This window comes from Bubalus bubalis, chromosome X, assembly GCF_019923935.1.
Source record: "Bubalus bubalis isolate 160015118507 breed Murrah chromosome X, NDDB_SH_1, whole genome shotgun sequence".
Taxonomy (NCBI): Eukaryota; Metazoa; Chordata; class Mammalia; order Artiodactyla; family Bovidae; genus Bubalus; species Bubalus bubalis.
This window is the reverse complement of record NC_059181.1, coordinates 119,825,070-119,850,661: the sequence shown is the minus strand read 5'-3', so window position 1 is coordinate 119,850,661 and position 25,592 is coordinate 119,825,070. Positions and strand designations below refer to the sequence as shown.

Here is a 25,592-nt window from a genome sequence, read left to right as displayed (position 1 = left end):
TGACTCATTGGAAAAGACTCTGATGCTGGAAAGGATTGGGGGCAGGCGGAGAAGGGGACGACAGAGGATGAGATGGCTGGATGGCATCACTGACTCGATGGACGTGAGTCTGAGTGAACTCAGGGAGTTGGTGATGGACAGGGAGGCCTGGCGTGCTGTGATTCATGGGGTCGCAAAGAGTCGGACACGACTGAGCGACTGAACTAAACTGAACCCCATTTTGTTTGCCTGTTTGTTTGGTAAGAACACTTAACATGAGATCTACCCCCTTAACAAAATTTTTAAGTGCACAAAACTATTAACTGTAGGCATAGTGTTATAGAAAGCTTTCTAGAACTTACTCATCATACAAAACTAAAACTTTAAGCCATTTAACAGTAACTCCCTACTTCTTCTTCTTTCCAGCCCTTGGCAACCACCATTCTACTATCTGCTTCTATGAGCTTGACTATTTTAGATATCTTATATAAATGGGATCATGCAGTATTTGTTTTTATGTGTCGGTTTATTTTACTTAGCATAATATCCTGAAGGTTGGTCCATGTTGTTGTATGAGATGGATTTCTTTTTTTCCTTTTTAAAGGCCAAATAATAATATTCCATTGTGTGTAATACCACACTTTCTTTATCCATTTACTTGTCAATAGACATTTTTGTTGTTTCCATATATTAGGCTATTTTAAATAATGCTGTGATGAACATGGGAGTGCAGCTATGTCTTCAAGATAAAGCTTTCATTTCCTTTGGATATGTACCCAGAAGTTGGATTACTAGATCATTCATTCCCACCAACACTTTTCTTGACACCCTCAACGACATTTAACTTTCATCTTTTTTTAAACATCTGTCTTCCCTCCCTACCACATCACTCATTGTAAGCTCCACAATATCTTTTGTCTTTTTGAAAATAGCTATTCTAATAGGTGTGATGTGATAGCTCACTGTGGTTTTGATTTGGATTTTTCTCATGACTAGTGATGTTGAGCATCTTTTTATATACGTGTTGGCCATCTGTATGCCTTTTTTGGAAAAATGTCCATTCAGGACCTTTACCCATTTTTAAATCAGGTTATTTGGGTTTTTTAATGTACTCCCACTTGTCAATTTTTGCTTTGGTTGCCTGTGCATCATACCCAAGAAGTCATTGCCAAAATCAATGTCAAGGGAGTTTTCCCCAATGTTTTCTTCTAGGAGTTTTGTAGTTTCAGGTCTCATGCTTAAGTCTTTAATACATTTTTAGTTGATTTTTGTATATGGAGTAAGGAAAGGGTCCAATTTCATCCTTTTGCATGAAATGCAGATATGCAGCTTTCCAAACTTTCTCGATTGTTGAAGAGACTTTTATTTATTGTAGATTCTTGGCACTCTTGTTGAAGATTGGTTGACCATGACCTTATTGGGTCAATTCAGGGCCCTCTATTCTGTTCCTGGAGAAGGAAATGGCAACCCACTCCAGTGTTCTTGCCTGGAGAATCCCAGGGACAGAGGAGCCTGGTGGGCTGCCGTGTCTGGGGTTGCACAGAGTCGGACACGACTGAAGTGACTTAGCAGCAGCAGCAGCAGCAGCTATTCTGTTCCATTAGTCTACATGCCTGTCTTTATCCCATTACTATACTGTTTTAATTATTGTAGCTTTGTAATGTATTTTGAAACCAGGAAGGTATAATGTCTCCAGCTTTGTTCCTTTTCAATATTGCTTTGTTATTTGGGGTCTTTTGTGGGTTCCATATGAATTTTGCAATTGTTTTCCTCATTTTGTAAAAAAAATGCCATTGGGATTTTGATGAGGATAACCTTTAATTTGTAGGTCAATTTGAATACTATGGACATTTTAACAATATTGAATCTTCCAGTTCATGAACATGGGATATCTTTCCATTTATTTGTGTCTTCTTTAATTTCTTTCATCAATATTTTATAGCTTTCAGTATATGGCTTTTACCTTCTTGCTGAAGGCTATTCTTAAGTATTTTATTCTTTTTGCTATTATAAGTTATTTTATTTTCAAATAACTTATTGCTAGATTATAGAAATGTAACTGATTTTTTATGTTGAATCTGTATTTTTCAGATTTACTGAATACATTTATTAGTTCTAACAGCTTCTTTGTGAATCTTTTCTACATATAAATAATTTTCTATACATAAAATCATGCCATCTGCAAACAACTATTTAGCTTCTTTTTTTCTGATTAGGATGCCTTTTATATCTTTTTCTTGCCTAATTTCTCTGGCTAGGACCCCAGTACTTGAATATAAGTGGTGAGAGTGGGCATGCTTGTCTTGTTTCTGGTCTTAGAGGAAAGACTTTCAGTTTTTCACCATTGAGTACGGCATTTGCTGTGGACTTTTCCTATATGGCCTTTATTATGTTCAGGTAAATTCCTCCTATCTTCTAAAAACTATTTGAGATAATAGAAAAAGAAGCAATGTCCTCAATTCCTTTATGATCCTATTACAACCTAATTTTCAAAATAAACCAATAAAAAAGTTAAGAACCAAAAAACACAGTAAAATTATAGGCAAATTCAACATAAGGTTATAAATGAAAAACTCTTAAACTGTCTGCCAGATGAATCCAACCAATGAGGTAGTTTTTCTAAAAACTGCATCAGAGGGACTTCCTTGGCAGTCCAGTGGTTAAGATTCTGTGCCCTCAATGCAGAGGCTGGGGGTTCAGTCCCTGGCTAGGGAACTAAAATGTCATGTGGTGTGGCCAAACTTTTTTAAAAAAATTGCATCATGACTAAGTCAAGTTGAATTTGTTCCAGGAATTATAGAAAAAGCAAAGAAAAGATCAAATCATCCCACTGAATGCAGAGAAGTTATTTCAATAAATTGTCCACAAATTCGTGATTTAAAAATTCTTAGCAAAATGGGAATAAAAGAAATTTTCTTAGCCTTATAACAGATGTCTACAAAAAACTATAGTGAGCCTCATGCTATGTAGCAAAATGTTAGAAACACTGATATTGAATCAGGAACAAGGAAAATAAGTTGATTATCTCAATGCATTCACCACTCACTAGAGATCATGACTGATGAAGTAAGATAAGAAACAATTAAAATGATTATAAAGGGGAAAATAAAATTTTCATTATTTACAGGTGATGTGGTTATATTAGAAAATCCATGAAAATCTAAAGACAAATGACCAAAAATAATATGAGCAAGATTCAAGAATTAAGATAAATAAAAAAAATAAGTAAAAGTTTCTATAAATAAGGAAAAATAGACAAAATATACTATAAAATATAAGGGATAAATTACATCAAAAGAGGTACATCACAGTTATATGTAATCTATTATTATATAAACTTTTACAGAAGCACTTAAAAGAAGATTTAAATAAAGAAGTAGGCATGGATGGGAAGACACAAAATGATTAAGATGTCAGTTTCCTTCAAAGTAATCTATGAATACATTGCAACCCCAATCAAAATTCCAATAGAAGTTTCCATAGAATTTGACTTACTGATCTTTTTTTTTTTAATCTTCTTTCAGTTTATTCAAAATAAAAATTGAAGATGAGATCTATGAAGGTGAGATGTATGGAAAAAGTAACATGGATATTTACATTACCATATGTAAAACAGATGGTCAATGGGAATTTGCTGTATGGCTCAGGAAACTCAAACAGGGGCTCTGTGTCAACCTAGAGGGGTGGAATGGGGAAGGAGATGGGAGGGAAGTTCAAGAGGGAGGGGATATGTGTATACCTATGGCTGATTCATGTTGAGGTTTGACAGAAAACAACAAAACTCTGTAAAGCAATTTTCCTTCAATTAAAAAATAAATTAACTAAAAAACCCCAAATCTTTCAATTTATTCAAAATAAAAACAAGCATGGAATTATGAAAATATAATTTTCATAATTGAAAGTCTTGCAAGTTGTTTTTTTAAGTTTTTAAAGCTCATCTCCATCCCTCAATAAAGTATACTTATATTCACTGGGTGCTTTGGAAGGAGCTATCAGGTGGACTGCTTACTACATTTTGGACTTCCTATCCTGAGGCTGTATTAGTTGGGTCAGGACCATGATGGAATTCTCTGTGTAGTTTTCTAGAATGTAAGTCAAATATGAACTGCTTGAGTTTTTCAGAAATTACTACATCACTGAAGTCTGCAAACATATGCATTTGCCTAAAGGTGTCAGTAGCTTTCACAGGGCAATCTGTATGTGCAGAAGACAATGTTTAAATGTGTCACCATCAGCATGTAAAAATTTATTGTACCTTTTGCACTTATTAATTGTTGGCCTACTTCATTCTGGAACATTTCTAAACTTTCTGTATCTTCTTTCATACAGTGGAACAATAACAGAAAAGGCAGTCTTTCCTCTGTCAATCCCTCTCCATTTTCAAATGCTATTTCTCAGACAAGAGGAACACATTTATCTTGAATCCAATTTTAAATCTCATCAGAATTTGTCATAGATTCCAAGTACAACATATTTGGAGCAGAAAGCCCTGATGGTTTGTAGATTATGATGTCTCCATTGTATCTTTCTGGTTCTGAAACAACCCCAAATGCAGCTAGCTAGGAAGGCACAATCATCATGCAAAATATTTGCTACTCTTTCAAAAACTCTATAGTTTTCTGAATCTTTTTGCTCAATATATCTAATGATATTTCTTTTGCTGCGGACAAGAGTGATTTCTGCTAAGTCATGAAGTTCTTGAAGGGGTCACTTTTTTGTTGCCTGAAGTAATCTGCAAGTTCTTTCACTTATCACTACCCCTGTATCTTCTCTTCATCATCTTCCCATTATGCAACAATTTGAAGGTTGTGTATTTGCTTATCCTGTATCTCTGTGCTATATCAGCATGCTGATCACAATCAACTTTGGCAAACACTACTTGATTTGCATTTGTATATTCTTCCTTAATGACATTGGAAGCTTCCTCAAAAATTGTGTGCAACAATCTGCTTTTTTTTTTTTTTTTTTTTTACCACTTTTTGTTCCATAGAACCATGGAAGCATGCAAGTAATACCTCGTTTGTCTTGGTTTCTGAGACAGACAAGAGAGAAGCTCTAGACTAGCAATATTCCATGGCACTTTCTGACAGTTTTCTTTAGCTTCAATACTTGCATATTTTTCTAAGATGATTTTTTTCCTTCCTTTTCATTGTTTTCTTCTTTTTTGTATTACTTTAGTAATGTTCATGTCTACAAACTCAGGTGAATAAAAATTGGGTACATTAAAGTATAATGTTCAAGGTTTCACATAATGAGAAAATCCCAGAATTAGAGGAATCAGAGATCTTGATCACAATATCATCATGGGAATCAAAGCAGTTAGAATTGCATTGTAATATTTACGAGAACTGAACCAAGACCTGAGATCCATGGCATTACATAAGAAACTTCTCCAAAGTCCCATTTTTGTCCCTCTCCTTTTGAGTGGAGTAAGTGGAAGGCTACTGAGAATCCACTAAAGACCATGATTTTATTTTGGCTAAGATAATAAAGAGCCATCCTAATGGAAACTGGCCAAGGGCTTTGCCAGTTTCTTTAGGGCCAGTTCTGACATCTGGCCATGTCAGCATGTCACACAATAAGACTCCTTAAAAATATAAAACCAAAAAAGAAGGTAACCAAATCATAATAAAGATTTATTAAGTTATTGAAGGGTAAAAGCTACCTTATTCATTCCACTTAAGACTGAAAATTCAACATCAGTTTAACATTTCAAGGCTCTATTCTCCTCTTCCTTCAAGAAGACTTCTCTGATTCTGCCAATGAGAAGAAATTTTCCTCTTTTCAGAAATCTACAGCTGTACTTCTCATATTTAATGGGCATATATGAATCAGCCAGGTACACTGCTAAAGTGCCAGTTCTCAATCAGTAGGTCTAAGGTGAGGACACTGGAAGAAGCAAGATCTACAACCCACTTCTACCAATACCTTAAGGGCACCTATCACTCTCACTTTGGAATTCTAATTATTTACACATATACCTTCTCGCCCTTACACTGAATTATAAATTCCTTGGAAGTATGACTATTGTTATTGTTTAGTTTCTAAGTCGTGTCGGATTCTTTCGCAATCTCATAGACTGTAGCCCACCAAGCTCCTCTGTCCATGGAATTTCCAGGCAAGAATACTAGAGTATGTTGCCATTTCCTTCTCCATGACCTACTGATCTTAAAATTCATATTTTTCAAGTGATAGTGTTTTCTTGTTACTGTTATCTAAATTTTCTACATATAGTTCATTTTGATCAGAGAATGTTCAATGTATCATTTCTGCCAGCTTCAACTGAATTTTACTGTCCCACCTAACCTCACCTGGTATCTTTCATACCTGCATACATACCTGCGTGTGTTACACTTGGCACCCCTTCTTCATACATTTTTGTTGTAGGTTACAGAGTGTATACTGATTTCTTTTCGTACTGGTTAATTTGAGATGATTTCTGAAAGAAGGAAGCAATAAAACCTTTATTTCAGTTGTCTTCAAATCTTTGCATGTTTTAATGTTGACTCCTTTTGTTATATGTGTAAGGAGGTACAAGGAATATAATTTTCCACAGATTGTGAATAAAATAAAAACCATTGAAATATTATCTCCTTTAAATATACACAGTTCCTATTTTTCTTTGACCTCACATATCCATTCCATACCCCCAGTATTTTTATCCTAATATATTTTTATACTTGAATGTCTATAATTAAGTCACATTAAAATACATATGTAAATTGAAATTAAAAATTTTCTATTGGCACAAAGTTCTATATGCCTTTCTTCTGAACTGCATTATAATTATAATTATCACTATTACACAATTTTAAAAAGAATATAAAATGTTTGATTATTTTATTAAATATTATTAAATATTTTATTAAATAATGATTAATTATTCATCATTTTATTTATAATATTAAATAAAACATTTACTATTTATTAAGCCATTAAATTTATTAAACCTAAAAATAAAATTTTATTGCAAATCCATTTCTGAATGCATTGGATGAGGATAGGTTCTCCATTAACTTAGGTATCTCTTAACTGATACTACTTTCTGACAGAATTAGATAAGGTTCAGCATCAATTCTATCCCTCTTTTACATTTTTGTATGCATGAGAGCTAGGAAACTTTGTTCACATAAGCAAGTATTAAAAGGAGTTTGGTATAGCAAAGTCACTCTATTCCCTGAACTCCTTTTGAATCATATACCCTAATCACTTAGTCATATTTCATAAAAAATTATGTTTAATGATCTATCAGTGGGCAAGTTTATTAAACCTTCTACTATCTTTACTCAGGCTGATCAATTTCAGGACAGAATATATAAGGAGAGGATATGGAAATAGATATAGAGTACCTCTGTATTCCCAGGGGTCTATTTACACCAACTCGAAAATTTTATTCAACCATTTTACAACTGGAAATTTCAGTAATATAATTTTTTATTTAAAAAAATGAAAAAGCTTGAAGCAAAAGGTTAACATTTGTTAATATTGGATATGGTATATGGGTGTGTCTCTTCAAGTACTCTGTATACTTTTCTCTGAATTTAAACTGTCTCCTGTAACATAACTCATTTCATCTTGACAATGGTTAAAAGAACCTAATGAGAACATTTTGCTCAAGTTTGAGTACAAGTCCACCCATTATCTAGCACATCTGATTCCACTGTGGCATGTAGTTGCTTTGACTTCTCAGACTTCACTGTGAAGTTCAAGATGTACTTTTTTAAAACAACCATTTACAATAACTATTCTCAAATCCACTGAGAAAGTGTGTAGAGAATGTGGAGGCTTATCAAGTTTGCAAGCCCCAAATACGGCTAATGGGTGTTTATGTTTAACCAGCCTCCACCACCACCCCATCACCACTCACCATAACCACAACCACACACACTGAAAATTTGCTGTGTAGTAGGATCCTTGAGAACAGGATTATAGCCAAAGTTTGATAACCAGGATATCTGGCCTTGGGAACTGATGAGGTTGGGATAGTGTAAAGAATCATTCTGAGCCTGGACTGGGAGGGGGAGGTGTTGGGAGAGAATGGATACATGTATATATATGGCTCAGTCCCTTTGCTCTTCAACTGAAATGATCACATCATTAATTGGCTACAGCTTAATATAAAATTATTAATAGCAGAAGTTACATTCCTTCTCCTTCACCCTATTTATTAAAATTTGAAGTCATATAAAGTAAGATGAAAACTAAACAAAACAAAACAAAAAAGAACCACTCTGAAACTACCTGGCCTGAAAGAGGCCATAAATGATAAATACTAACCTTGACTACACAGCTTAGATGGCCCAAAGCCAAGAAGTGTTCATTGAGTAGTACAACACCAAGGTCTATGAAAATCATTGCAAAAACAGTCTGTTAGATGAAAAGAAGTACAGACTGATAGGCTTGGTGACCTGGGTTTCCACCCTGGTTCTCCTACCGTGTGCTAGCTTAGTGATCTTGAACACGTTCCTTAAGCTATGCAAAGCCTAGTGTGATCGCATATAAACAGGGGGTTATAATAACTATCTGAAAAGACTGTTGTGAGAATTAAGTTAAATGAGATGATTTTATGTTATAGGTCCTGGTCAGACCTGCACAGAATAGACATTCACTCAAAGCATGTTCTTCTATCATTTTCTAAAAGACATTTTTATATGATTTTAAGTATAGGAGGTAGAGAAGAATAAACAGATAAACACATAAATGATAGCTTGCCATTGGGAAGTGTATGAGTTCTAGGTAGACACTGATATGCAAGTTTAGGGTAGTGCCCTGGTTAAAGGGCTCTGGTGTTCAACTGTCTGTGTACAGTTCCTGGCTCTGCCATGTTCTACATACATAAACATAGACAATTCACTTCACCTCTCTGTGCTCAGTCCCTCAGCTATAATAACACTGCTATAGACTGAATGTGTCCCCCTAAAATTCATATGTTGAAACTTAATTCCCAGTGTGATGATGTTAGGCGGTGGGGCCTTTGGGAGGTGATTAGGTCTTAAGAATGAAGCCTTCTTGATCGGGACTGGTGCCCTTACAAAAGAAACCCCAGAGAGCTCCCTAGTTCCTTCCACCATGTGAAGATACCACAAGAAGCTGGCCATTTATGAACCAGAAAGTATGCCCTCATCAGACACTGAATCTGCCAGCAACTTGATCTTTGATTTCCCAGACTCAAGAACTGTGAGAAACAAATTTCTCTTGTTTATAAGCCACCCAGTCTAAAAGACAAGTGACTTCCTCATGGAATTGTTCAAAGGACTGAAAGGAGATAATCAATGAGATGATTTAGCATTGTGATTGACACGTACTAAATAGTGTTTGCTATTTTACACAAAAACACACTCAACTTTATTCAAAGCCTTATTCCCAACAAACCATGCCTCTATGACTTTCTAGTACAGTTGTTTCTTCAAAAAATTGCTAAATGAAGGCTTTAACTGACAACCAAGGTGAACAGTCATTCCTTTACAGCCTTCTTTCTCAAAGTATATTCTTCAGAGATCAGCAACATCAGTGTTACCTGGGAGCTTATTAAAAATGCACAATCTCAGGACTTGCCTGGTGGTCCAGTTGTTAAGATTTTGCCCCCTAGAACTGTGTCCCCCTAAAATGCAGGGGATGCGGGTTCAATCTCTGGTCTGGGAACTAAGATCTCACATGCTGTGTGGCATGGCTAATTTTTTTTTTAATGCGGAATCTCAAACCTCACCCCAAATCTACTACATCAGAATCTGCATTTTAACAGGATACCCAGGTGTTTCCAAAGCATGTCATAGACTGAGAAGTGCTAATTTACATCTCCACCTAGTCACTTGGCTTCCCAGGTGGCACTAGTGGTAAAAAACCTGCCTGCCAATGCAGGAGATGTAACGGTCATGGGTTCGATCTCTGGGTCGGGAAGATCCCCTGGAGGAGGGCATGGCAACCCACTCCAGTATTCTTGCCTGGAGAATCCCATGGACAGAAAAGCCTGGAGGGCTACAGTCCATAGCGTTGCAAACAGTCGGATACGACTGAACAGCTAATGCACACACACACAACCTAATTGGTGTGAAGTAGTATCTCATTATGGTTTTGATTTGCATTTCCCTAATATAGCCCACCAGGCTCCTCTGTCCATGGAATGTTCCAGGCAAGAATACTGGAGTGGGTAGCCATTCCTTTCTCCAGAATAATAGTGACAGTGAAGTGTTAGTTGCTCAGTCATGTCTGACTCTTTGCGACCCCATGAACTGTAGCTGCTATTTCCATGGGATTCTCCAGGCAAGAATACTGGAGTGGGTAGCCAGTCCCTTCTCCAGGGGATCTTCCTGACCCAGGGATTGAAACTGGGTAATGAGTATCTGTTATATATTTGTCACCCACGTTTATATCTTCTTTGGAGAAATGTACGTTCAAGTCCTTACCAATTTTTTAGTTCTTTTGTTGTTGTTATTGCTCTATGAGTTTTTTTAATTTATTAGGATATGGTTGTTGTTCAGTCGCTAGGTCGTGTCTGACTCTTCGTGATCCCATGGCCTGCAGCATGCCAGGCTTCCCTGTCCCTCACCATCTCCCAGAGTTAGCTCTAGTTCATGTCCATTGAATTGGTGATGCCATCCAACCATTTCATCCTCTGTCACCTCTTCTGCCTTTGATCTTTCCCAGCATCAAGGTCTTTCCCAATGAGTCAGCTGTTTGCATCAGGTAGCCAAAGTATTGGAGCTTCAGGATATTAGGATATTAATCCTTTATTAAATATTTGATTTGCAAATATTTTCTCTGACATTGTGAGTTGCCTTTTTACTCTGTTCATAGAATTTCTTTGATGCACAGAAGACTTTAATTTTGATGTTCAGTTTATCTATTTTTCCTTTTGTTGCCTGTGCTTTTGGTGTCATATATAAGAAGTCACTCCCAAATCTACTTTTATGAAGGCTTCCCCTATGCTTCATTCTAAGGGTCTCCTAATTTTAGTTCTTATATTTAGATCTTTGATCCTCTTTGTGCTAATCTTTGCATATGATATGAGGTAAGAATCCAACTTCATTCTTTTATTAATACATAAACATATCCAGTTTTCCCAGGATGACTTGTTAAAAGATTGTCATTTTCCCATTGAATGATCTTGGCATCCTTGTGAAAAATCAATTGACCTTAGACATATGGATTTATTTCTAGACTCTCAGTTCTATTCCATTAATCTATGGATCTATCCCTATTCCCTTATCGACATTTTTTTTCTTTTAATACTTTTGGCTGTGCTGGGCCTTTATTGCTGTGCCCGGCTTTCTTTAGTTGTGGCGAGGGGGTGGGGCTACTCTTCATTGTGGTGCACAGGTTTCTCATTGCAGTGATCTTGCTTGTGGAGCACAGCTCTAGGTACGCAGGCTTCAGTGGTTGCAGTGTGTGGGCTCAGTAGTGGTAGCACATGGACTCGGTAGTTGCAGCTTGTGGGCTCTAGAGTGTGGGTTCAGTAGTTGTGGCACATGGGCCTAGCCTCTCTGTGGTATGTGGAATCTTCCTGGACCAGGGATTGAACCCATGTCCCCTGCATTGGCAGGTAGACTCTCAACCACTAGACCACCAGGGAAGCTCCTACCAACACTTTTAAAAATTACTGTATCTTTTCAGTCAAGTTTCGAAACAGGGAAGTGTGACTCCTTGCTATTGACTGAATACTTGTATCCTTCCAAAATCACATGATGACATCCTAACCTCTAGGGTGATGGTGCTTGGATGTGAAGTCTTTAGAAGATGATCAGCTCATGAGAGCAGAGGTCTCATAAATGAGATTAGTGCCCATATAAAAGAAACCCTGAAGAGCTCCCTTGTCTCTTCTGCTATATGAGGACACACTGAGAAGATAGCCATATATGAACCAGAAAGCTGGTCCTCACCAGATGACAAATCTGTTGTGCTACATTCTTGGACTTCCTAGCCTTCAAAACTGTGAGAAATAAATTTCTGATGTTTATAAGCCATTCAGTCTATGGTATTTTGTTATAGCAGCCTGAACGGATGGAGGCACTCCTTCAGGTTTGTTTTGTGTCTTTAAAACTGTTTTTGGCTACTCAGAGTCCCTTGAAATTTTATATGATTTTTAGGATCAACTTTTCCATTTATGTAAAAATAAGGCGGGTATTTCACGTCTGACTTTATGGACATGAGTTTGAGCAAGCTTCAGGAGTTGGTGATGGACAGGAAGTCTGGCATGCGGCAGTCCATGGGGTCACAAAGAGTCGGACACGACTGTGTGACTGAACTTAAGGGGGCTATTATGATATTGACAGGAATTGTACTGAATCTTTAGATCAATTTAGGGAGTATTAGATAGTGATAATACTAAATTTTCAAGTTCATGTACACAGAGTATTTTTCCATTTATTTTACTCTAATTTCTTTCAGCACTGTTTGTAATTTTCAGTATATAAGTCTTGTACCACCTTGGTTAAATTTCTTGCTATTGTGAATGAAAGTGTTTACTTTAAATTCCTTTATGAATAATTTATTACTAGCATATAAAGTTACAATTGATCATTTTATGTTGAACTTATATCCTGAAAATTTTCTGAATTTGTTTATTAGCACCAATAGTTTTTACAGATGCTCTAGGAATTCTATATATAATATCATGGAATTTCTATATATATGATCATGTCACCTGAAAATAGAGATAGTTCTACTTCATTTCAATTTGGATATCTTTTCTTTATTTTTCTTGCTTAATTGCTCTGGCTAGAACTTCCCATACAGTGTTGAATAGAATTGGGGAAAGCAAGTTGCATGTCTTGTTCCTGATCTTACAGAGAGTTTTCAGTCTTTCACCATTAAATATGATGTTCACTGTGAGTTTTTCATAAATGCACTATATAATGTTGAGAAAGTGCCCATCTATTTCTAATTTGTTGAATATTCTTATCATAAATAGGGAAATCTAATTTTATCAAATGCTTTTTTCTGCCTCAGTTGAGATAATCATATGAGTTTTCTCCCCCTTCATTCTGTTAGTATGGTATATTAAATTATGAACTGAATCGTGTCCCCCTCAAAAAAAAAAGCATATGTTGAAGCCCAAACCCTCAATGTGACTGTATTTGAAGATAGGGTCTTTAAGGAGGTAATCAGATTAAATGAAGTAATAAGGACAGGGTGTTAATCCAATAGGACTGGTATGCCTACAAGAAGAGAAAGAGACCCTAGGAGTGCATGAGCATAGAGGGAATGCCATGTGAAGACACAGCAAGAAGGAAGCAAGGGAGAAGGCTCACTAGAAACCAACCAGCACCTTGATCTTGGACTTTCAGCCTCTATATCTGAGAAAATAAATTTCTGTTATTTAAGCCACCCAGGCTGTAGCATTCTGTTAAGGCAGTCCTAGTAGGCTAATATATATGGACTGTTCTTTTTCCTTAATGTCAAACTCCTTGCATTCTTTAGACAAATCGCAACTGCTCATGGTTTAGAGTCCCCTAAACTGCTGGATTTGGTTGCTAGTAATTTGTTGATGATTTTTACATCCATATTTTTAATGGATATCGATCTGTAGTTTTCTTTGCTTGTGAGGTCTTTGTCCGGCCTTGATAGGAGAATGCTGGTTTCAAAGAATAAATTAGGGAACAATCCTTCCAAAATTACATATTTTGGAAGAGTTTCCGAAGAATTTGTGTTAGTGCCTTTTAAAATATTTTGTAGAATTCATCTGGTCCTCGGTTTTTCTTTGTGGAGAGGTTTTTGATTACTGATTCAATCTCAGTTTGTTATGAGTCTACTTAGATTTTCTATTTCTTCTTGAGTCAGGTTTGGTAGTTTGTTTTTAGGACTTTATCCATTTCATCTAGAATATCTAATTTTTTGGCATACAATTGTTCACAGTACTATCTTACAATATTTTTTATTTCTGTAGGTCTGTAGTAATATCAACTTCATTTCTGATTTTAATAATTTGAATCTTCTTTTTGTGTTTCTTGGCCAGTCTAGCTAGAGGTTTGCCAATTTTATTGATCTTCCTGAAGAACCAACTTTGGGTTTTATTGATTCTATTGCTTTTCTCTTGTGTACTTTGAAAATTTTCTATTTTAAACTCAATCCTTCCTTCTGCTACAGTAGGGTTTAGTTTTCTCTTTTTATGCCTTTATGGTACAAAGATATAGATTATTGATTTGAGATCTTTCTTCTTTTGTAATGTAGGTGTTTATAGTCATAAATTTCCCTCTGAGCACTGTTTTCATTGCATCCCTTAAGTTTTGGCATAATATCATTTCACTTTCATTTACCTCCAATTGTTTTACATTTTCCCTTGTGATTTCATTTGATCCATTGGTTGTTTGAGAGTGTGCTGTTTAATTTCCACATATTTGTGAACTTTTCAGATTTACTATTTTAGTGATTTCTAGTTTCTGTTGAGTTAGAGAAATTACTTTACAGAATTTCAATATTTTAAAATTTACTGAGACTTGTTTTGTAGCCCAATTTATGGCCTATGTGTCCCAGATAGTGTTCCAAGTGCACATCAGAAAAATGTATAGTCTGTTGCTATTGCATACAGTGTTTCTTAGGTCTAGTTGGTGTATAACATTTCTTTATTGATCTTCTCATTACTCTATTCATTTTTGAAAGTGAGGTATTTAAATCTTCAAATATTATGGAGAACTATCTATTCTATTTCATTTCTGTCAGTTTTTGGCTCCTATATTTTGGGGTTCTATTATTAGCTATGTATATATTTATATTATTGGATCTTCTTAATGGACTACTTCTTTTATCAACAAATAGTGTCATACTTTGTCCCTTATAATGATTCTTTAATTAAAGTGACCCTCTTGTAAAGTGAATATAGCTGGATCATTTTCATTAAAAGTTTTTAATGAAATTTCAGAAAAAGTGAGGGGAAAGTACAGAGATTTCTCATATATCCCCTGCCCCACACATGCATATCTACCCTCATTATCAACATTCCTACCAGAGTGGTATATATGTTACAATTAATGAACCCACATTCACACATCATAATCACTCAAAGTTCATAGTTTATAGTAGGGTTCATTCTTGGTGCTGTATATTCTATGGGCTTGGACAATTGTATAATGACTTTCACCCAACTTTATCAAGTTTAAGAAGTTCCACTCCAGCTTATTAAGAGTTCAGTGTGGATTTGTCAAATGCTTTTTCTGCATTTATTGATATGATCATGTGATACTTTTTCTTTTTTGTCTTTTGATAAGATATATTGCATTGATTTTCAAGTGTTGAATCAGCCTTGCACAGCTGGGATAAATCCCATTAGTCATGGTATAAAATCTTTTTTATACACTGTTGGATTCAATTAGCTAATATTTTGATGAGGATTTTTCCATGTTCATGAGCGATATTGGTCTGCAGTTTTCTTGTAATGTCTTGTCTGGTTTTGATATTAGGGCAATGCTGCCCTTGAATGAGTTAAGATGTATTCCCTCTGCTTCTATTCTCTGAGATTGTAAAGAATTGCTATAATTTCTTTTTTAAATGATTGATAGAATTCAGCAGTGAACCCAATCTGGGACCAATGCTTTCTATTTTGGAAGGATATTATTGATTCAGTTTCTTTACATACAGGCATATCTGTTGTCTGTTTCTTCTTGTGTGAGTTTTGGCAAATTGTGTCTTTCAAGGAATTAGTCTAGTTCATCTAGGTTATCAAATCTGTGGGCTTAGAGTTGTTCATAGTCTTCCTTCATTATCATTTTCCATTGTTGTCTGAAAGCAGACATTGTATGACTTAGTCTTTTAAATTTGTTAAGTTGTGTTTTATGACCCAAATTGTAGCCTATCTTGGTGACTATTCCGTGTTAGCTTGATAAGAAGGTGTATTCTGCTGTTGTTAGATGTAGTCAAGAGATATCAGTTATATTAAGTTGACTGATGGGTATTGTTCAGTTCAACTCTGTTCTTACTGATTTTCTGTCTGTTGGATCTATCCTTTTCTGAGAGAGGGATGTTGAAGTTTTCAGCTATAATAGTAGATTTATCTATTTCTCTTGGCAGTTCTATTAGTTTTTGCCTCACATAGTTTGATGCTCTGTTGTTTTCCTTCTAACACTGGCTCTCTTCCTAGGCTACTGGTTTTCAAGGCTGTCACTGAGTTGGGGAGAGGAGGATGTAAGTAGGGAAAGATAAAACACAACAAAGTCTTCTATTCTTATCAAAGTCCAGCTATTTTTCTTGAATAAAATTCTCCATGGATTTTTGAAGCCTTTGGTAATTTCTAGAAAAAGTTGTGAACAAGTTGACTTTGATAAATTTGCCAGTGTTTTCCCTGCTTTCATGAAGGAATGATTTTTGGACATCCTTACTCCTCTATTCTGCAAGTGCTTCTCTCTATTGCTTTTTGGTTCTAGTCCCACACTGTCTCTGTGGCTTTGGGCTACTCATGTTACTTCTCCAGGCTTTCTTCCTCTGTACAACGTAAAGGGGTCTGTGAGTGTGAAGGCCAGATAATCTTAAGATTTGAGATTAGGATGTAAGTTATCATTGAAACATAAAACAGTATTGTTTCGTAGTTTAATGGTAAGCATTAAAAAACATTTCTTAGTGGTATATAAGAGAGCATCTTACTAGTATGGCATTTTAGATTCCATGAGATACATTAAGTTAGTCACATTCAGGCTTTGAAAGTGAAGTGAAAGTGAAAAAAGGGGCTTAAAGGCTCATTAAATTCATGGCCAGTTGATTCAAGCTTTAAGCCCTGGGTCCTGGATCTATTATTAGACTTCTCAAACACCCCCTTCTTTATAAACCTGGGAAAAGGGGTAAACTTCAAACTTGTTGATTTTTAATCCTAGATCACTAAAACTGGCAGGAAGCCTAGAGATCAGTGTCCACCCTCCTCTGCAAAAGGATTTCTCAATGACCCAGAGACTTAGTGGCAGAGTGAAACTTCGATCCATGGTTCCTTGCTCTTCTCTACTAGGCTACGTCTCTTGCATCCCTTTCCTCTCAGCTTCACATTTATCTGCATATCATTTTTTCCCTATCATTCCATAGTCGTGTTCCTTGCCTTAATGGGCAATTAGAATGGAGACAGCTATACATTTTAAAAATCATTAAATCATGTTTGTATTTTAAGTAATGTGATTTCCATTTGGACATGAGTAAAAATGCAAAGATAAGCCAGAGGCCCATTGCAAACCAGATTCTCCTTCCAGGCAGCAAGCAGCCAGGTCACTGTTGGCAAGAAAGAGTGGGCTGGTGGTGGCCATTGTTAGCCCTTTGTCATTGTTTACTTGCTCAGTTGTGTCCAACTCTTTAGCAACCCCATGGACTGTAGCCCACCAGACTCCTCTGACCATGAGATTTCCCAGGCAAGAATACAGGAGTGGGTTGCTATTTCCTTCTCCAGGGGATTGTCCCAACCAAGGGATTGAACCCACATCTCCTGCATTCACAGGCAGATTCTTTAACACTGAGCCACCAGGGAAGTCCTTTAGTGGTAACCCAAATGTTTATAAGTCAATTGGTTCAGAAAATTAAGGTTTTAGCTTCTGCTCTGACAATATCTGGCTGGCTGTATGACCTAAGGTCTTGGTTGGTGGAGCAATACTTGGTCTGAGGTTTCTGAAGTGCAAATGGAATAATCTGGGAGGCAATATTTTTAGGAGAAGATGGATCAAAAGCTAAAGACACAAGATCAGGCAGGTTCAGGGTGGTATGGACATAGACTCAAAGGCTAAACAGATAAGGATTAAAAACCTCAAAAAAAGTATACACCGCTTGATGTAGAAATTCAGTTTCTAGGAATGTATTCTTTGGAGATAATAAGATAAACATACAAATGTGTGTATATAGGACTTCCCTAGTGGCTCAGTGGTAAAGTATCCACCTACCAATGTAGGAGACATGGGTTTGATCCTTGGGTAAGGAAGATCCCCTGGAGGAAATGGCAACCCACTCCAGGATTCTTGCCTGGGAAATTCCATGGACAAAGGACCTTGATGGGCTACAGTCCATGGGGTCACAAAAGAGTTGGACACAACTTAGTGACCAAACAACAATGTGTGTGTATACAAGGATAAATACAGAAACACTATTCATTACAGAGAAAAATTGGAAATAATTGAATATTCATCAACATGTGGTTAAGTACATGATAGTTCCTCTTTACAGTAAAATGTTATGCAGACACCAAAAGTAAAAATGAAGTTATTTGTGGTCATGGAAATCTTTGCACAATTGATCAAAAGGCAAGCTATAGTGTCTGAAATATAATTTCATGTGTATAAATTTAAAACACATGTGACTCTATATGCATAGGAAGAAAGACTGAAAACATGTTCACTAAATGCTGAGTGGTTTCTTATGGTTGGTGGAGTTAATCGATTTTTTCTCAATTTTCTTGTCTATATTTTATATACCTTCTACAAAGAATATGGCATTTTTGAATAATTAAAAAGTTCAATGCTTAATAAAAAGCAAGAGAGACCATTTAAAATAGAAGAGGCTAGAGAATTCCCTGGTGGTCCAGTGGTTAGTACTTGGTGCTTTCACTGCCAGGAATCTGGGTTCAGTCCCTGGTCTGGGCACTAAGATCCTATAAGCTGCACATCGTGGTCAAAAAATAATAACAATAAATTAAAATCACTTTAAAAAATAAAGCAAAAGAGGCTAAGAAGCAGGGGAGACTATGGGAATGAAGCTGAAAGGATGGATCTTGGATGAAGCAGTGCTGACAGGGGAAAGGCAGAACTTTTCTTTGTGATCAGAGCTGCTCTGACTTTCTGGAAGGCTCCTCTGGGGGGAATATAGGGGAGGGGTCCTGAGAATTGAAGGGCTTGTGTCCCAGAGCAAGGCATGTCTTTGGCCCACATATCCACACAACCCTCCAAACAACACCTAATCCAACTCTCCAACAAGTGCTCTGTAAATGTTTAATGACTGAATAATGATAAACAGATACACAGCTATTAGTCACTCATCAAGGAACATTTTTTTTTTACATAACACAGCAGAGGCAAAAACTGCATGAATTCCGGCAAATCTCCAAGTTAATATTTCAGAAAAACACTTCATTTATAATATTCTGATACTTTCAAATAAACATATACACACAAAGAGATGACTCACCCTGTTATATTTCCATAACTTATGCTGGGTTGGGGAGAAGATATGCCTCTAAGCCTACCATACTATAAAAGATTTATTACATTAAAATTACTTCTCATTTTTATAAAATGATTAAACCCAAGCTTGCTTTGAAAGGATCTGGAGCAGTCAGCCTTAATCTAGTTCTCCTGCTGGTACTGACCAGCCAGGAGGTGTTCAACAGGTCATGTCCACCCCACCCCCTGAGGCCTCCATGTCTCCATCTATACAATCTACTAAAGACATCCTCCATATCTAACAGAAAGGTCTCCACAGTGGATAAAAGTTACAATGAGCCCCTGTGTCACCTGTTAAAAATATAGAAGATTCTTTGCATTCCCACCCAAAGCCCTGGCTCCATGAGGGTTTCTGGTATTGAACATGCATAACTCCCTTCCCTCAATGGGATGATTCTGCTTGTGCTGACTCTCATGGGTCAGAGTCACCACTGAAAGGATTGGGAAGACAAGCTGATCTCCAGAGATCCATGACGACTGGTGGTGGGAAAGGAAGACCTCTCTCTGCTCAGCAGTGACCTCCACACATTAGACTCCTCCTCAAAAAATCTCCATCTAGTATATTCCACCAATTGGTGAGATGCTGAGGTTGATCAATGGGTTTGCACATACATAGAAGCCATTCATCCATTGGTGTCTACTGTTTTCAATCAGCCCTTCACTTTTCACTTTCATGCTTTGGAGAAGGAAATGGCAACCCACTCTAGTGTTCTTGCCTGGAGAATCCCAGGGATGGGGGTCACACAGAGTCAGAAATGACTGAAGTGACTTAGCAGCAGCATAGGGGAGGAAATGATCTTGATCAAAGTTGTGCTGATTCCTTTGCAGGAGGGAGATGAGAGAAATAAAAGGATATATGGACATGGAGAAAGGAGGTAATTCATTCACTGTTTATCAGATTCCTCCTCATCAGTGATTCTGCTTTTCTTGGCTTATTATACATCCTTCCTTTCCATCTGTATTTTGGATATCCAGAAATTATTGCTTTCCTCTATATTAGTTAAGGTCAGTAAAGTTAGCCTCTGTAACTCAAAATTCAGTAGCAAAACGAAAAAAGGGTTGTTTGCCATTCATGTCATAACCCAGTGCAAGCATTCCTGGTCAGGCAGCTCTCTCATTTTTATCCTGTATCCAGGCTCCTCTCATATTCAGAGTTGTTGTTTGTTGTTTTAGCCACGAAGTCATGTCGGACTCTTTGTGACCTCACGGACTGTAGCCGGCCAGGCTCCTCTGTCCATGGGATTTTCCAGGCAAGAATAGTGGAGTAGTTGCCACTTCCTTCTTCAGGGGATCTTCCCAACTGAGGGATCGAACTTGTGTCTCCCATATTGGAGGTGGATTCTTTACCACTGAGCCACCTGGGAAGCCCAGTGCTTAGAGTGCTCTCCATCAATCTGATTGCGATATGGGAAAGGGATTGAGGATTACCTGGAGCTGTTCTGGGCCAACTCTGGACAAAGTTCACATCATTTACATTTGTTTTATGTGGAATAGTCACATGGCCACACCTTATTGCAGGGGAGCCTAGGAACGACAGTTGAACTAAATGCTTAAGAAGAGTAGAACATGGTGAGTATTGGTGAGTGCTAGGGCTCTCTGCAACATCCTCCAAGGTCAAGTCCTCCATTCTTTGATTTTCAATTAGGAATGCAAATCCCTAAGTTATTACAATAAATCTGGAGATAAGAAAAGACAAAAGGAAAATAAGTGGGTTTCCTGAAACTGACCACTACATGACTAATACCTTCTCCAAATAATCCAAAGAGAAGAGCCAGCTCACAAATTAGAGGTTACTTGAATGAAGACAGAACTCTACTGACAGAAAGGATTTGCTTTCTGACAATGAAGCACTCAACGGCTGAGTCACATAATTAGAGGTGAATGACAGGTGACACAAGCCACGCACACTGCCTCTCAGCCTATAAATTATGCTGCTATTAGGGGAAGTTACAACAAATGTGACCAATGGGAGATATGCAATGGGAAAAGGTGCAGAACTCCATATATGTTTGCAGACAGATTTCTAGACTTTGGGAGGCAGTGAGTTGAATGGTAATAGAGCAGCCTCTGGAGGCAGACAGTTTGGTTTGAAGGCCAGGACATGCCATTTACCAAGTCTATGGTCTTGGGAGAAGATCTCAGCTTCTGTTAAGTCTTGGTTTTCTCATCACTAAGATGAGTATAATAATGAGCTCCTCACAGAGCTCCTGGGAAAGGTAAATAATTAATGTAAAGTTGATTGGCATGAAATTTGGCACAGAGAAGATGCCCAAGAGAGGGTCTCTTTTAAAAAAAATATTGGCAAGCAATTTGTCAATGTGGGGCCTACTGCTCTAGCCTGTCCTCGACTCTCAGATATCCCATCAGACAAAGGAGAAAGGGGGGGGGGGAAATGAGAACAGAGAGCTAGAAGGACCTGCAGGGGGGACTGGCAGGCCACAGCAAGGCTGTTAGTGAGTGAAGTGGAGGAACCTTTGTGGATAATATTAGTACCTATGTCCCAGGATTGTTTTGAGTGTTACATGAAATAATACGTTCATGCTTAGCCCAGTGCCTGGCACATAACGTCAGCCTGAGTACTCATATTATTTATTTTTCTTCTGAACAAAGGAGAGTGGTACCTACCAGCTGGGTAACGAGAAAGGGAGAAGAAATTGTCGTGTTCCTTTGGGTGGTCTCCTTCTTCTCTGTAAGGTACAGGGTGGGGTGGGGGTGCAGTAGGTCTTGGGGGAGTCAGAAAGGCCTGGCAATGCTGCCATCATGAACACTGTCTTCCTCAGTCCAGCCTCAGAGGGGAATGTCTGAAGACAGGATGAGATCATGCCTGGAAAGTTCTTTGTGCTCCAGAGGAGAAAGATGTCCTGTACATTTAAGTCGCTATTATTTGCAGAGCCAAATGCCAGGCTTTGATATGCAGCCAGCCTCTCTTCAATATCTAGTTATGTTTCCACAGCACAGGATGAAAAAAACCAACTGTTTATATGCAGTAGTATTTCTGGTAACTGAACTTACTAGTTTAAAAGGCAATATTTACCGAGCTCACAAAATAGCATGCTTTCTGTCCACAAAGACCTGTTTTAATTAAAGCTCTACCTTTAAAATTCATTAAAGTAATCTGTTCTAGGAGATTAGGAGCCCACGTATTAGATTTGAACCTGGGAGTGCCACATATTCCCTTCTGCAGGTGCAGGAGGCCATGATTTCAACAACTGTGAAGATCTCTCCTTTCACTGGATTTCAGTTTTATTTAAAGGCACTGGCTGCCTAGCCTCGGGAATTTGTCTTTTTTATTAGGCATGAGCGGCTCGGTCGCCTACTAGGTGGATCACCTCATTATTCTCGTCACCTGGGCAGAGTCATGACTCAAATGCCAGCTCTCCCAGGGCAGATGGAATGGGTTGGGGAAGGGGACTGTGGAGAGACGAAAAGCCACCATGTTCCCTGGCCACAAAGCGGCTTGGCTCTTACGCCCTAGCCTCTTGGCTGTTCAGAGGAAGAGGGCTGGCTGGAAGAGCTCAGTGGGCGCAGCTTAGAGGCGTAAGGCTACATCACTAACTACAACCACCACACGTGTAATTGCTAAAACACATGGAGCACTTCCTCTAGGCTAGGTCTACACAGCTTGTGTTTTGAGCCTCTTGGCAACTCTATGAGATGGGCGCTCACATCATCTTCCTTTCACACATGAGGACACTGAGGCTTGGGGAGGACAGGTCCCTGGCCAAAGCCCACATGGAGAGGAAGTGACAGGAAAGCAGCATAGGCAGAAAATGATTGGCCTTGGACCTCCATTGGGGCCACTTTCTATTTTTAACTTATTTATTTTTAATTGAAGGGTAATTGCTTTACAATATTGCTTTTGTTTCTGCCATACATCAACATGAGCTAGCCACATGAGTCCCCTCCCTCTTGAACCTCCCTCCCACCTCCCACGCTTGGGGCCACTTTTTAGAGGTGAGCTCTGTGATGTCATTTCCCTGAGGTTTGGTTTGCTCATGTATAAAGGATGGCCTCTCTCTGACAGTGTGATGGCAAGGATTCCACATGGCAACACGAGGATGGCATTCAGCACATGTCCTGGCACGGAGGACACACACAACACAGGGTAGCAATTCCTACCAGGAGACTGTAAAATGTGACGCTGGCCACTGTTGGAGAGAGTCAGCTCCCCTGTCAAGGTTGTCCCTTGACAACCTCCCAGCAACCCCGAGTGGGAGAATGGAGGCAGGACAAGTGGCTTGCCAAGGGAAGAGGGGACCTCCATCAGCTTGTGTGTGTGTGGGCGGGAAGGAGGCGGGCGAGTGAGGCAGAACCGTGAGTGCAGGACCAGGGCGGCAGATGACCATCAACCCACTCCTCGCAGCGGGAGTGGAGCTGAGGTTCATGCAAGGTACCATGGCAGGGATCTCGGGGACAGGCTGACCGCACAGAACAATGAGACCCGGGAGGTGACAACTGGCCCTGAAAGGGACTCAGTTCAGCAATTTCTCCCTGGAAAACAAGCTGTTGCTGCCAGATGGAAACACTAAGAAAGGCCCTTGATGGCACTCTTGTCCAACCTCTTCACTGTCCAACTGGGGACACCAAGGCCCCATGAGCAGGAGTCTATTTTATGTCCAGAGAACAAGTGTCTACACTGGACTTCAAAATGACACTGCTATATGACCCTGACAAAATTATCTAATCTCATTATGCCTCAATTTTCTCACCTATAAAAGATTACGTATTGCACAGAGTTTTTCAAGGATTAAATTAAAGAATGCCTGTAAAACTCTCAGCACAGTGCTTGGCACGCCTTGTAAGCTGGCTCAGGAATTTCTGGGCAGTCCAGTGGTTAAGACTGTGTGCTTCCAATACAGGAAGCACAGGTTTGATCCTTGGTCAGAGAACTAAGATCCCACAAGCTGTGCAGCATGGTCAATAAATAAATAAATAAATAAATAAATAAAAATAAGCGGGCTTGCACCAGGTCCTGTGACAGTGGGTCCTCCCTACTAGTGCTCACTCAGTCATGTCAGACTCTTTGTGATCCCATGGACCATGGCCCCCCAGGATCCTCTGTCCCTGGGATTTCCCAGGCAAGAATACTGGAGTGGGTAGCCATTCTCTTCACCAGAAGATCTTCCTAACCAGGGATTGAACCTGCATCTCCTGCATTGCAGGTAATTCTTTACCTGCTGAGCCATCAGGGCCTGGTGGTACTAATTCTGGAGGACTCTGGAAAATGGCAGTCTTGTTTCACTTTTCCTGCTCCAAAAACCTCCAGGAGCCCTCTCCAGGGGGATCTTCCTCACCAGCTGTGGCTTCTCCTGCAGAGATGACTGAGCCGGGCCTGCCACAGGCTTGGCATTTGGCAGCCGGTCCAGGTGTCCCTAAGGTGAGGCCATGCCCACCCCTAAACCAGACTTGCTCCTTGGCCAGGCACGGAATGGGGAGCAGAGACTACAGTGGTATGCAAGCTGGATGCTGGCTTGGCCCTCAGTGATCACAAACAATACTCAATTGGGTGAGAAATAACAATATTCACATATTTATTTAACCACTATGAATTGAGTAAAATTTTGTGCCAAGTCCTATGCTCAGTGTTAGAGAGGTGCTAGTGATATAAAAGCAGACAGTATCCCTGACGATCAGGTGCTTACAATATAGTGAAAGGGATTGCCTAATTGAAACCATATACTTCCTGTTTTAATTACTTGCTAGGTGTGTAGGTGATGGGAAGGAAAGAACCAGGTTGCTAGGAGAGTAGATAATGAAGGCTTGGCCGGGCTTGGAGGATCATGAAGGCAGTAACATTTGGTCTGAGCTCTAAAGGATGTGGCAACCCACTCCAGTATTCTTGCCTGGGAAATCCCATGGACAGAGGAGCCTGGTGGTCTACAGTCCATGGGGTCTCAGAAAGAGACACACATGACTTAGTGACTAAACAACAACTAAAGGATGTGCAGTTTTCTAGGCAAAGACTGCAGGAGGCAGGGTGGTAGGTGGGAGAAAGGCTTACAGGCAGAAGAAACTTTAAGGAAGACCCCAAGAAAGCAAAGCTTGTGACAAGTTGAAGGAGTTGAAAGATTGTTAGTTAGGCTGGGGGTAATCAGGAAAAATAGGAATGGTACAGGATGAGGTGATGAGGTCAGTGGGCCCATGTCACTCAAGGTCTTTGGTCCAGGATTAGACTTGCTTTTAAAAAGGCCAGTGGGGAACAGTTGATGGATTTTAAGCCAGAGAGCAAAATGACCTGACTTAGGTTTTTGAAAGATCTGGCTGCCATGCGGAGAATGGATTGTGGGGAGGCAGACCAGAGTGAGGGCACAGAGACCTGCATGGATGCTATTGTCCAGGAAGAGGTGATAGCCACTCAGAGGAGGAGAGCAGGAAGAGGGGATGCGATGAATTGAATGTGGAGTGTGAGGGAGCAGGAGGGGTCAGGAGTGACTCCTTCTCAGGCTGGCACCCTTGGTGGATGCTAGGAGCTATTCAAGGGGATGGGAAACCCCGGGGGAAGTG

General features: G+C 38.9%; 1 pseudogene; it reads right to left on the bottom strand.

Annotated features, from left to right (window-relative positions):
* Window positions 1-3,906: 3,906 nt before the first annotated feature.
* Window positions 3,907-6,355, bottom strand: LOC102401880 (annotated as a pseudogene).
* Window positions 6,356-25,592: the final 19,237 nt, after the last annotated feature.